This window comes from Bos indicus x Bos taurus, chromosome 8 (genome assembly GCF_003369695.1).
Source record: "Bos indicus x Bos taurus breed Angus x Brahman F1 hybrid chromosome 8, Bos_hybrid_MaternalHap_v2.0, whole genome shotgun sequence".
NCBI classification, from domain to species: Eukaryota; Metazoa; Chordata; class Mammalia; order Artiodactyla; family Bovidae; genus Bos; species Bos indicus x Bos taurus.
The window spans coordinates 85,400,170-85,414,688 of NC_040083.1; the positions used below are offsets into that span (position 1 = coordinate 85,400,170).

Below are 14,519 nucleotides of genomic sequence, written 5' to 3' on the forward strand. Positions count from 1 at the left end.
AAAAATGAAAGCAAAACGTATCAGTATTATGGGTTGCCACTAAAGCAGCACGTGGGAAATTTAAATTAGAAAATAATAAGACTTGGTATTACTGATCTCAGCTCCCACCTTAGGAAAGTGCAAAAAGAAAGAGTGAAGTAATCCAAGTAAGCAGTATAAAAGAAATAATAAAGACAGAGCAGAAAAAAATGAGCTAGAAAACCAAAAACAATAGAGAAAATAAATAAAACCAAAAACTAGTTCTTCAAGAAGATCAACAGAATTAAACTTCTAGCCAGACTACTCAAGGAAATAGAGATGGTGAGAGGAGAGAGAACATTATTTACCAAAACCAGGAATAAGAGAGGTAACATCACTACAAATTCTATAGGTATTTAAAATACAACAGTCAAACTCTATGCTTAATGTTAAACTGCTCACAGCTTTTAAAACCTTCCTTCTCCCTCTACCCCTTCTGATTGAAATCTGGAAAAGCTGATAAGCAAACCTTCTTTGGCACCTGCAGGATTTCAAACCACATAAGCCCAGCTTAGCTGTGGGAACCTTCCACAGCTCATAACCACCATAAAAATTCCAAACCAATCTGCTTTCTCTGCTCTTTAAAGCTATTTCAGACCTGGCTGGAAGCTGCCCTGCTCTCCTCCAGAAAGCTTCATTATGTAATAGCCCTTTTCATCACATCTTTCTGTGGTGACATCATCACTCTTCAGGTTTCTGAGGAGTGGCTCCAACACATAATAAGGGACAACTGCAAACAATTTTATGGCAATAAACTCGACAATTTAGATTAAATTCTGTGAAAGACACAAATGATCAAAATTCTCCCAGAAGAAATGTTATAATAGCCATTTATCTGTTAAAGAAGTTAAATTTGTAGTTAAAAACTTGCTTGCATTAAAAACTCCAAGCCCATGTAGGTTTGTTGATGATTCGACCAAACATTTAAGGAAGAGGCAATAACAAATATACACAAACTTCCAGAAAATTAAAGAAATGGGAATTTGTCCCAACTCTTTCTATAGGACCAGGGTTATCCTGAAGTCAGAACCAGGCAAAGAAAATTACAACCAATATCTTTTATGAACACTGATGTAATAATTCATTTAAAAATTTTGTAGATCATATCCAAAAATATATGAGAGGCCTAATACATTACAAGCAAAAGGGGCTTTATCTCCAGAATACAGTGCTAACATTCAAAAATCAATGTAGTCCACTATAATAACAAAAGAAAAATGAAAAATCATATGATTTCAGTAGACAGAATACTTTTTTGCAAGAATTCAATATTAATTTGATAAAACTAAGCAATCTAGTAATATCTCAGATGCTCTGGTTCTCAGAGGCCAAACTGATTGTCCAAAAACTTAATTCAGTTCTGACACTAACCATCTGTAGTTAATACAGACCTCACCAGTTAAGGGCTATGCTATAAGACTGCCCTCACTTCAGATTTCAGTCACAAGTCTGAAGTTGCCACCTGTACTTCTGACTAACTGGCTATAAACTTGGGTTTCCTACAACCCCCTTCTCAGGTTGATGATTCATTAGAATGATTCACAGATCTCAGGAAAGCACTTTACTGCTTTTACTTCTTTATTATAAGGATATAAATCAGCAACAGCTAAACAGAAAAGTTACACAGGACAAGGTAAGAGCTGTGGGGTATTTAGAGGGGTAGCTTGCATGAGTTCTCCGTGTGTCCTGTCCTCCCAGCATAACAGTGTTCACCAATTGGAAGCTCCCTGAACCCTTTCTAAAGGGGTTTTTGTGGAGATTCCATTATGTAGGGCTGCTGCTGCTGCTAAATCGCTTCAGTCGTGTCCGACTCTGTGCGACCCCAAAGACGGCAGCCCACCAGGCTCCTCTGTCCATGGAATTCTCCAGGCAAGAATACTGGAGTGGGTTGCCATTTCCTTCCCCAATTATGTAGGGCACGACTGATCAAATCATTGGCCATTGGTGATTGAACTCAATCTCTAATCCCTCTCCTCTTCTCAGAGTTTTATACCGCCAGTTGAGGGCAGGGCTGAAACCCAGAGTTTGAGGGTAGGGCTAAAACCCAGAGATTGAGGGTAGAGCTGAAAGTTCCAACTCTTTAGTCATGTTTGGTCTTTCTCGCAACCAGGATCCATCCTGAAGCTATCTAGGGACCCACCAAGAGTCACGTAATTAGTATAATCTCATATATTTTTAAAAAGGGCTTATTATGAATAACAAAATCTATACCTATCACTCAGGAAATTCCAAGAATTTTATGAGCTTTGTACCAGGAACCAGGGACAAAGGCCATATATTTCCCATTATACCACAACATAGAAGATAATAAAAGGCATCTGTGAAAACCTGCAACAAACATCATGCTTAATCTTGCAACACTGAATAAATTCACCCCCAACAAGATCAGAAATAAGACAATGATGTTGTTCTCATCACTGCAATTTAACATTGTACTGGAGTTCTAACCAGTACAACTAGGCAAGAAAAATAAAAGCATTCAGATAGGAAAGGAAGAAGCAAAACGATATAACTATTGCTGAGAGAAATTAAGAGGATCTATTAGTAAATAAATGGCAGAATATATACTCTTCATGCATAGCAAAACTCAATGTTATTGACATGTCAGTTCTACCCAAATACTTCAACAGATTTCATGCAATCACAATTAACATCCCAGCATTTTTTTTTTTTTTTTTTTTAATGACTGGGTGATTCTAAAGCTCATGTGCAAAAGTAAAGGTTATAGAATAACCAAAACAATTTGAAATAAAGTTGTAGGGTTAACTCTACCTGAATTCAACAATTAATCTAAAACTCTGGTAATTGAAAGAGCATGGTATTGGCATAAAGACAGACAAATAAAACAATGGAACAAAATAAAGAATCCAGAAACAAATCTGTACACAAATAGAACCTGAGTTTTGACAAAACTGCAAAAGCAGTGCAGTGGAGAAAGACTAGCCTCTTCAACAAATGGTACTGGAACAATTGAAATTTTGTATGTAGCAACAGCAACAAAGAAAGAAAGAAAAGGAAGGAAAAGAAAAACAAAACTTCATCCATCCTTCACACTATATGCAAAAATTAATCCTACATAGACAGTAGACCTATATATATATATATAACTAAAACCGCACAATGTGTAGAAGAAAACATAGGAGAAAAATATCTCTGTAAAAATATATCTGATAAAAGATAAAGAGTATATAAAGAACTCTCAAAACTCAACAATAAGAAAACAAACAGCTTGGGGACTTCCCTGGCAGTCCAGGGGTTAAGACTCCACGTTCCCAATACAGGGAGCACAAGTTCAATCCCTGGTCAGGGAACTAAGATCCTGCATGGCTCAGAGTGTGGCCAAAAAAAAAAAGAAAACAAACAAATCAATTAAAATAGGCAAAATATTAGCATAGACTTTACACCAAATGAGCTATGCAGATGGCAAACAGTATATGAAAAGATTCTCAGTTATTAGGGAAATGCAAATGAAAACCACAATGAGATACAGCTACACATCTATCTGAAATGATAGATCAAGTGTTTGTGTGGATGTAGGGGACTCTGGGTAAGGAACTCTCATACACTGCTGCTGGGAATGTAAAATTGTACAAACACTTTGGAAAACAATTTGGTAATTTTTTAAAAAGTTAAATAACTGGTTCAGCTCTTCCTCTTCTAGGTTTCAAAACCCAAGAGAAAAGAAAATATATTAAAGTAATTGCAGTTTTGCATTGTTGAAATTTGCTGTTTGATATTGGAATACATTCTTAAATAAACGTGGTTATTTTATACACCATTTTAAATATCAATAACCTCAGATATGCAGATGACACCAACCTTATGGCAGAAAGTGAACTAAAAAACCTCTTGATGAAAGTGAAAGAGGAGAGTGAAAAAGTTGGCTTAAAGCTCAACATTCAGAAAACGATCATGGCATCCGGTCCCATCACGTCATGGGAAATAGATAGAGAAACAGTGGAAACAGTGTCAGACTTTATTTTGGGGGGCTCCAAAATCACTGCAGATGGTGACTGCAGCCATGAAATTAAAAGACGCTTACTCCTTGGAAGGAAAGTTATGACCAACCTAGACAGCATATTCAAAAGCAGAGACATTACTTTGCCAACAAAGGTCTGTCTAGTCAAGGCTATGGTTTTTCCTGTGGTCACGTATGGATGTGAGAGTTGGACTGTGAAGAAGGCTGAGTGCCAAAAAATGGATGCTTTTGAACTGTGGTGTTGGAGAAGACTCTTGAGAGTCCCTTGGACTGCAAGGAGATCCAACCAGTCCATTTTGAAGGAGATCAGCCCTGGGATTTCTTTGGAAGGTATGATGCTAAAGCTGAAACTCCAGTACTTTGGCCACCTCATGTGAAGAGCTGACTCATTGGAAAAGACTCTGATGCTGGGAGGGATTGGGAGCAGGAGGAGAAGGGGACAACAGAGGATGAGGTGGCTGGATGGCATCACTGACTTGATGGACATGAGTCTGAGTGAACTCTGGGAGTTGGTGATGGACAGGGAAGCCTGGCGTGCTGCGATTCATGGGGTCACAAAGAGTCGGACATGACTGAGCGACTGAACTGAACGCAGACCTAAATCAAATCCCTTACAATTATACAGTGGAAGTGACAAATAGATTCAAGGGATTAGATCTGATAGACACAGTGCCTGAAGAACTATAGATGGAGGTTCATGACATTGTACAGGAGGCAGTGATCAAGACCATACCCAAGAAAAAGAAATGCAAAAAGGCAAAATGGTTGTCTGAGGAGGCCTTACAAATAGCTGAGAAAACAAGAGAAGCTCAAGGCAAAGGAGAAAAGGAAAGATATACCCATTTGATTCTTCAGTGATCAGTGCAAAGAAATAGAGGAAAACAATAGAATGGGAAAGACTAGGGATCTCGAAGAAAATTAGAGATATCAAGGGAACATTTCATGCAAAGATGGGCACAATAAAGGACAGAAATGGTAGGGACCTAACAGAAGCAGACGATATTAAGAAGAGGTGGCAAGAATACACAGAAGAACTATACAAAAAAGATCTTCATGACCCAGATAACCACAATGGTGTGATCACTCACCTAGAGCCAGATATTCTGGAATGCGAAGTCAAGTGGACCTTAGGAAGCATCACTATGAACAAAGCTAGTGGAGGTGATGGAATTCCAGTTGAGCTATTTCAAATCCTAAAAAATGATGCTGTGAAAGTGCTGCACTCAATATGCCACCACATTTGAAAAACTCAGCAGTAGACACAGGACTGGAAAAGGTCAGTTTTCATTCCAATCCCTAAGAAGGGCAATGCCAAAGAATGCTCAAACGATCGCACAATTGCACTCATCTCATACGCTAGCAAAGTAATGCTCAAAATTCTCCAAGCCAGGCTTCAACAGTATGTGAACCATGAACTTCCAGATGTTCTAGCTGGATTTAGAAAAGGCAGACGAACCAGCGATCAAATTGCCAACATCTGCTGAATCATCGAAAAAACAAGAGAGTTCCAGAAAAATATCTGTTTCTGCTTTATTGACTATGCCAAAGCCTTTGACTGTGTGCATCACAACAAACTGTGGAAAATTCTTAATGCAATGGGAATACCAGACGACCACCTGACGTGCCTCCTTAGAAATCTGTATGCAGGTCAAGAAGCAATAGTTAGAACTGGACGTGGAACAACAGACTGGTTCCAAATTGGGAAAAGAGTACGTCAAGGCTTTATATTGTCACCCTGCTTATTGTACTATTATATTGTACTATTGGGAGCCACGGTGACATATATGAGACCTATAGAAACATTTATCAATAGAATGGAAGAATCTCTTCATCCCATGGAAGATGAATTTGTTAAGTGCCTACTACATGCTGGTCTGGTGTTAGGCACTATATGTCCATCATCTCATTTAGTTCTCTTCAGCACCCATGATCTCCTTTCCTCAAGGTAGGAATCTAAGATGCAGGACTATTCAGATGTAAGAGCCACAAGCACACCTAGGGGCTGCCTGGCCTTACCTCCGAGTGCCTCTACAACTGTTTCCCCTACACTCCTTCCCCCCGAGGGGAGACCTGATCACAGAGGTGATGCAGAGCTCAGGCTGACAGGATGAGCTGCAGGACAAGCTGACCAGACGGGGAAGGGCACTGTAGGTCATGGAGAGTCCAGAGTAAGAGACCTTGACTTTTTCTAGCAAGATCACAATGGATGGTTTGTGATTTCATTCCCTTCAAAATATTCAGGTAACTCCTTCCACTTGAGTATTCTTTTAGTAAGGGTGTACGTTTGATTGTAATAGAAATTCACAAGCTGAAGCTTTTTTAAAAATTAGAGATTCTATTTATTTTTTAACTTAATGAAATGGGCATAGGTAGAAAGTCAAGAATGCCAGCTTAGTGGCCCCATGATGCTCCACCCTTTTCTCTCAGCTTTGCCGTGCGTGCTCCTGTCAGCACAAGGTTACCAGGAGCCTACTCCATGGGGCATTGACCCCAGGTCCTGGCAGGAGAAAGGGGAAGGATCAAGACTTGTCCCAGAAGCATCTGTCTACTTTTAGGCAGCTTTCCCAGAAGCCGCACCCAATAACTCAGACTTCTGCTTCTGTTGCATGCCTTGTCACCCCGAACTACAAGGAAAGCAGGAAATGAATGTAAGTATTTTTAGCTGCCCACACATCACTGGCTGGAAGAATCAGGGTTCTCTGGTAGGAAAGAGTTGAAAAAAGGGTAGTAGGCTAGCAGCTAGCAGTGGGCACCACCCCTAAGGAGTTCTTGGTTCAGTAGTGGAGAAGAGGCAATGCCATGAACCAGGTGCCCAGGCCTGAATGCTGAAGGTCTTTCCTAAGAAATGTTCATGCTGCCTCCACAGGACATGGAGAAGCTCATCAGGGAACTCTCTACCAGCGCCACTGACACACTGGCCATGATCGACGCCATCGGAGACAGCCTGCTCAGTGGCATCAAATGTCGTATTGCCACCTTGAAAAAGCAACTGCAGAGTGAGCACTGCTCCAAGCTGGAGAAGTTACAGCTGGTTGCCCGGGAACTTGAAGCCCCCCGAGAGCTTTACCAGCAGATGAAGATGCTCCTGCAGCATCATGCTAACACAGTGCAATTTCTCCACGAGCATAAAAGGCTCAAGGGGGAGATGAAGAGACTCGTGGAGGGCAGCGTGTCCCCCGCAGTCCCCACCAAGGACACTATTTCCATCAGGCGCTATTTTCAAGAGCTCATTAGAGGAATAGACATCACTGCCTTTGCCCCGCCTGAGACTGACCAAGTGCCGGCCAGCATGGCTGGGCTCCAAGAGGCCTGGCAGGCAGGCTGTGCCATGCAGGGCCGTCTGTCGCAACAAGTGCTTGAGGATATTTTGTGCAAGGCAGTGTCGGGCTCAGGGCCAAAACCAAATCAAGAGGCAAAGCTTCCTAGGAACCCATCTTATGCTTACTCAGTACAAGGAAGTGAGATTGGTTCTAGAGAATCAACCGTGTAAGGTATTATTTTGGTCTCAAGATGTCAACAACTTTTATCATTTTGTCTGTAACTTGAAAGTTGCTGGACTTTGCTTCTTAAAAAGAAAATTAAAAAATTCTACATTGTGGTTTCTCTTTTGATTTTGGTCTTGTGTTGATCATCCAAAGCCTTTTTTTCTTCTTTTTTAAATGGAAATCTGCTTTAAAAACTACTTGCTTGAAGCTCACATAGGAGGGTTTGAATCATGGGGGCTGCTAATTTGGCAGTCGGGGTGGGTGGTGCAGGAGGTGAGTTCTTGGCACAAACTGAACAGAAAAGCTTTGTGTTCTGATGACTTAGTGTGCACTTTTAGCTCAGTTGAGCCTCAGATAGTAGAAAGCACAATAGCAATGACTCCCCCAGAAATGAAACCTTTGGCTAGCTCTGGACTGTGGCTTTTGTTGTTTTTCCATCACAATAAATACAATTTATTGAATGCTTAGGACACAAACACTACTAGCCATTCTTACGTTAATGAGTTACTTTCATTCTCAAAACTGAAAAAGATGGGTTTCTTGGGTAGCTCAACTGGTAAAGAATAGGTCTGTAATGCAGAAGACCTTGGTTTGATTCCTGGTTTGGGAAGATCCCCTGGAGAAGGGATAGGCTACCCTCTCCAGTATTCTTGGGCTTCCCTGCTGGCTCAATCGGTAAAGAATCCGCCTGCAATGTGGGAGACGTGGGTTCGATCCCTGGGTAGAGTTGGGAAAATCCCCTGGAGGACGGCATGGCAACCCACTCCAGTAGGGAATCCTACTGGACAGAGAATCCCCATGGACAGAGGAACCTGGCGGGCTACAGTCCATGGGATCACAAAGAGGCAAATGTGACTGAGTGTGTCTCCATTTTAGAGGAGGAACCTCAGGGTCAGAGAATTTAAGTAAATATTCCAAGTGGACACAGTCATTGAAAGGGTGAACTGTTATGCAAATCCAGCTCCTCCCGGTAGAGGCTTAGCTTCTTCCAGGCTACCCGAGTCTCTGAAGGCAGTACTGATTAGGATTTATCTCCTTAAAGAACATTGCTACTATTCTTCAGGAAGGCGCTCACTCTTCTTAACTCTAACTGATCAGTTTTTAGTAAACATCTACCGTAAAATTCACTGTTTATGGAATCCTTAGTAGCATGTGTTATGCACACGCATTACATCTAATGCTTCACATAGATGACATTATTGGAACCCCACCCTATCTTAGGAGGTAAGCTATAGTGTCCCCACTGCACAGATGAAGAAACTCAGAAGGTTATCAGTGGTTCAGCCAAAATCGCAGAGTGGCAGATCTGTATCATTCTCAAGCCCATTCTCCTTCCCGCTACCTCATTGTTAGTCACAGCTGTGCACTGGGGAAAGGGTAGGGCTGCCTCAGGGATGATAGGAACTAGACTCAATTGTGACCGGAAGCCCCCCTCTCTTTTGTCTCTGCTTCTCAAGCTTGCTTTGCTGTTTTCCTGCAGAAGGATCCCTTCTCCCCTGTCATTATAGCTTGGGGTCCAGGACTAAGGGGTTCTCTTCTCCCAGTTCCTGTTTAAGACATCCTCAGGAAAGGACTCTGCTTGATCTAGACCCAAATCCCATGGTCCAAGTGGGACAGGAACAGTGCCCCAAAGTGGAGGCAGCAAGGACGCAGATTCAGATGACCACGGGAGCCAGGCTTGTAACAAAACAAAGCAGGCTGGAGGTGGAGGGAAGGGTGGGGCCTGTGACAAATAGCAGAGCCCATTTTGTGCATAAAGAAACTATTGTCCTGTTGAAATGCTGGCTGAGTGTAGCCAGAGATTCTAGTTTTTTTGAGAAGAGCAAGAAATCTAGACTTTTTAGCATTAAATATCTCGATTATTTTGAAAGCTGTCAGCTAATTAAAAATAGATTTAAAACATTGCAGGGGCATCACAAAGCACTTCTGCGAACTAGATGTGACTTCCAGGACATCACCAGTTTGCAACCTCTGGCTAAAGTGAACACTATAACAACAATATAATAATGGCCCACTTCACCCTAGGGATACTGGGGGTGTAGGCCAAACCTGGGGCCTCTCTTCTTCCACTGTGACTCTTAGACAGAAATTCTGGCACTTACATAGGAAAACAGGAGACCTTTGGAGCCATCAGCACTTAGAGTGGGTGAGATCGCCAGAGGCACTGACCAGACATCAATCTCCAAATCAACATGTCCCCCATTCAGTTCAGTGGCTCAGTCGTGTCTGAATCTTTGTGATCCCATGGACTGCAGCACGCCAGGCTTCCCTGTCCATCACCAACACCTGGAGCTTACTCAAACTCATGTCCATTGAGTTGGGGATGCCATTCAACCATCTCATCCTCTGTCATCCCCTTCTCCTCCTGCCTTCAATCTTTCCCAGCACAAGGGTCTTTTCCAATGAGTCAGTTCTTAGCATCAGGTGGCCAAAGTATTGGAGCTTCGGCTTCAGCACCAGTCCTTCCAATGAACATTCAGGACTGATTTCCTTTAGGATTGGTTGGTTTGTTCTCCTTGAGGTCCAAGGGACTCTCAAGAGTCTTCTCCAACACCACAGTTTAAAAGGTCATGTCCCCCAGGCTCCAAGCTAAAACCTGGGCCCACTGAGGCAGGGCCCCAAGATTAAGGGCAAAATTAAAGATAAGGGAATCTGCTGTAAAAAGCAGGGAGACCAAAAGGCAAATTGAGTATCTGGACCCAGCATGCTGAGTGAGGGGCCAGAGGAAGCAGCTGCACAAAGAGCACCAGTCTCACCTGGAGAGGGGTGGTGATGGAGGGCAGGGTCAGAGGGTGTTCCCTGGAATGTGTTTTCTTTACTTCAGTAGTTTTAGTCGCAGGTAAACAAAGGTGGGGGCTTTCCTGGTGGCTCAGATGGTAAAGAATCTGCCTGCAATGTGGGAGACCCAGGTTTGATCTCTGGGTCAGGAAGATCCCCTGGAGAAGGGAATGGCTACCCACTCCAGTATTCTTGCCTGGAGAAGTCCATGGACAGAGAAGCCTGGTGGGCTACAGTCCATGGGGTCATAAAGAGTCAGATATGACTGAGCCACTAACACACACATACACACACACACACAAAGGTGGAGGGAAGCCTCTGTCCTGAGGTTGCCTCCACAGCAACTTTTGTGGACAAGAAGTGGGATCTGAGATGGCAAGGCCTCTGGTCATTTGGGGTTGGCTACTCCAGGAATTCCAGCCATGGAAGTCTGTGGGTCTTCTCAGGACTCCAAACCTCTTCCTTTTCCTGGCCCATCTGGCTGCTGCTCCCTCTGCTTTTCATATGGTCTACTGGTTAAGGCTCTCACTTCCTGGACTCCTGCTGGTAAAATTTCTATCCTTTGAGCTCAGCCTCCACTATGAACTGCCCTAGTCTTTGCTTGTAATTCTACACTCTAAGAGATAATAAAGCATCTACTTTGTGTACAGGGTCCTGTTCTAGAACATGGGGACACAGCTGTGAATATTCAGACAAGGTTTTTGCTCTCTTGTGGGGAGAACAAGAACACAAGCAAGATGGGCTCAAAGTGGGCTAACATGCCGAACGTGTTATAAAATAGAATGGTGAAAGAGTGATGGTAGGAGATAGACTGGGTGGTCAGAAAAGATCTGGATGACCATGACTGGCTAGGTGAGGATAAAGATGACCATTCCAGGAGGCCTGAGCAGCGGCAGGTGCTGGACTCCCACAAGCATTGGGAGTAGAAAGGGAGCTTGAGGCCAGGCTGGGGATAGGGTGAAGTATGGGAACAAGCTCTAATTTGAACCTAAGACTTATGACAGGCGGATCTGCATTGCCAACAAGGTCATCCCCCTTGGTGTGAAAGTGAAAGTCACTCAGTCATGTCCAACTCTTTGCAACTCCATGGACTGTCCATGAAATTCTCCAAGCCAGAATACTGGAGTGGGTAACCTTTTCCTTCTCCAGGGGACCTTCCCAACCCAGGGATCAAACCCAGGTCTCCCGAATTGCAGGCAGATTCTTTACCAGCTGAGCTGTAGAGGAAGCCCAAGAATACTGGAGTGGTCCCAAGCAAGGATTCAAATGCAGCTCTTGCCACCCTTTCTCACAATGACTGTGAAGACAACCAGCTTCTGTTCATCACTCAGCAGTTCCAAATCATACCCTACTATGATTTAATTGAACACACAGTCTCCGTCCAAGGGTGCCCCTGGGACACAGGAGCTGGGCCTTTCATCCAAGTTTGCTCTATTCCAAAAACTTCATGTTCTTCCCACAATATGCCCTCTCTATCTCCTAAGAATCCACACACACAATGACAGCACACTGCATGAGCTTGCCCAGCTGGTCAGGCTGGCTTCCTATGAAAGTTTCTCCAAACTTTAGGGGCTTAAATAAGTCACATCTCTTTCAAATTCAAGCTTAAGTGGAGAGCACAGTATGACATCAGAAGGGGGCTGGGATTTGCTTCATGAGGTTCTCCACCATATTCCATTCTATTTAGGCAGCTGGAAATCAGAAAAGCGGAGAGAAAGAGCAAGTCCCTCCTTTGGAGGGCAGAAGCCAGAAACTTTGTTCACATCTCAAGCCAGCACTTAGTCAGATGGTTACATCTTGCTGCTGCTGCTAAGTCGCTTCAGTCGTGTTCGACTCTGTGCGACCCCAGAGACGGCAGCCCACCAGGCTCCCCCGTCCCTGGGATTCTCCAGGCAAGAACACTGGAGTGGGTTGCCATTTCCTTCTCCAATGCATGAAAGTGAAAAGTGAAAGTGAAGTCGCGCAGTCGTGTCCGACTCTTAGCGACCCCATGGTTACATCTTAGGGCACTCTAGTTCTGTTGTCACCTAAGAACCTGGTTTCTGTTTAATACAGACAAAGGAGACAAGGGTTATGGGGGAACAAATAAATGTTTCTGGATAACTTTTATACTTTTTTCCTGATTATGAGAGCAATTCATACTTACTGCCAAGAAGGGTGTAAAGACAATAAAGTTTGCAAGTAATCCCAGAGGTAACTGTTTAAAATTTATAAGGTCATGTCATATACCTATTTCTCTCATAACAATGTAAGTCTCATAGTCTTCCTATACTGATAAATTTAGGTTTACATCACCATCATATTTATTCATGGAATGTTTAAGAGATGACCTATGATGACCTGGGAGACAACTTGATTTGTATTTATTTGATAGCTAATAAGATTGACAGTTGAACTGACAGTTTATCTTTTGTTTATATTTTAATGGGTCATTCACTTTTAACTACTGATTTGAAAAAAATCCACTTTATATATTAAGGATTAACATTAACACACACTTATATAATGCTTTTATTATCTAGCATTGTTCTAAGCACGTGTAAAGTTTACTCATTTAATCCTTACAATACTATAAGGTAACTGATGTTGTCATCTCCATTTTACAGATGAGAACGCGAGACAGAGAGAATAAGTGGTTTGGTAAGTCCATAGCTGTCTAGTTGGGAAGAAGTAGAATCAGGGTTCAAAGTTAGCAGCCTGGTTTCAGGTCCCTGCTCCTGACCACTAGACATTCTAATTAATGTTTGTTTGCTATGTATTATACAAAATTGTTTTTCCAATTTGTCATTTGTCTTTTAACTTTAAAGGTTTTTGTGTGTGTGTGTGTGTGTTTTCACTCATATGGACAAATCTATTAATCTTTTTCTTTATAGACTTCAGCATTGTTTGGTTGGCCTTCAACGGTAGAAAATGAAGCACGGATTGGAAAGTAGAGCATAATATAATTCATATATACTTTTTCAACCTTATTAACCACTTGTAGGTGAACATGTGAAGAAAACGTCACTAAAGTTCATAGTGCTGTGGGGTCGCTGTTGTGTAGCTGAATCCCATCACCTCTCATCTCAAAACTGAACAACATCCTGACCTGTTTCCTTTCTGCATTTTCCTCCCACCTCAGCCTACATCATTGATACTGGTTCCATTCGACAGAATTTTTTACACTCCCAGACTGCCACACTCCTACTGTGATAGGTACTGGGGACAGACAAGGATGAGGACTCCATCTCTCTACAGCGTAACTCCAGCCAGCCCAGTGGGCCTATGCTCTTCTTTCTGAATACATCTTCTTTCTGTAAGTCCTAAATCATGCTCATCTTTCAGGTCCAAGTTCAAGTTTTGTCTCCTCATCTCTTGTTCATTTCAGCCCACAAAATTAACTAAGTAACCCCTTTGGCATTTTTTGCATGCACTAAGACGAATACTAGCATAGTGCCATCTGAGATCATAAATGTAGACGCACCAGGTAAATTTTTAGTGCTGTTAAAAACAGTTCTGTTATCCATGAGAATGCGTTTTGTCTTTTTTTAGTATCTTGTGCACAAAGTAGCAGTGAGTTAAGAGAAACAGTGAGGTGCAGGTGGTGGACTCCCAGCCATAAAGAGATCTGAAAGGGTACTCAACCAGTGCTTTCCGGAGTTTGGAAAGTTATAATCGGCATGGACGAACCATGTTTTAAGCTATTATTAAGTTAGGAAAATTATGGATTACTTTGAAAAAACAAGAATCTTCAAAACCTGGGGCAAACGGCGGACAAGACTGCTTCACCTACTTGCGGGTAAACTGAGGCAAAGCGGGTCGGTCTAAGTCCTCGAGGGGAGGCGCGGAGTGGGTGACGGCGAGCGGGACAGTCCTTTGTGAGGCTTGCGGTACACTGTCCTAAAGCCAGAGCGCGGCGCACCGCAGCCCGGCGCGATTTCGAAGGCCACGTGACGGCGCCGGTCCTTCACAAGCAGAGGCAGGATTCTGCGCCACCACTCTCCCAGCCGTCCAATAAGAAACGGGGAGCGGCAAAGTGGGCGGGTCCCGGGCGGGTCCCGCCCGCCCCTCCTCCGAAGGCCGCCCAGTACGGGGCGGGTCCGGATGCCGTCTCCAGTGGGGTCCGGCCAGCCCAACTCGGCTGAGGCAAAAGGGCGACACACACGTCAGTCAAAAGGTCCCGCCAATGAGTTCGTGCGCTGCTCTCGAGCCCGCCCCTGCCTCAGCCTCCCGGCGCCCGCGCTGCCTTCCCTCTGGCTGCTGCGGCCCGCCCGCCCGCG

The 14,519-nt window shown here is 43.4% G+C and overlaps 1 long non-coding RNA gene across 1 annotated transcript in view; it reads right to left on the reverse strand.

Annotated features, from left to right (window-relative positions):
* Nucleotides 1–14,097, reverse strand: part of LOC113897559 — a 72,334-nt gene extending 58,237 nt beyond the window's left edge. Inside the window, exon 1 of the long non-coding RNA XR_003512356.1 lies at nucleotides 14,033–14,097. This is a non-coding gene — a long non-coding RNA (uncharacterized LOC113897559). The remainder of the gene's footprint in view (nucleotides 1–14,032) is intronic.
* Between the last annotated feature and the right edge of the window lie 422 nt (nucleotides 14,098–14,519).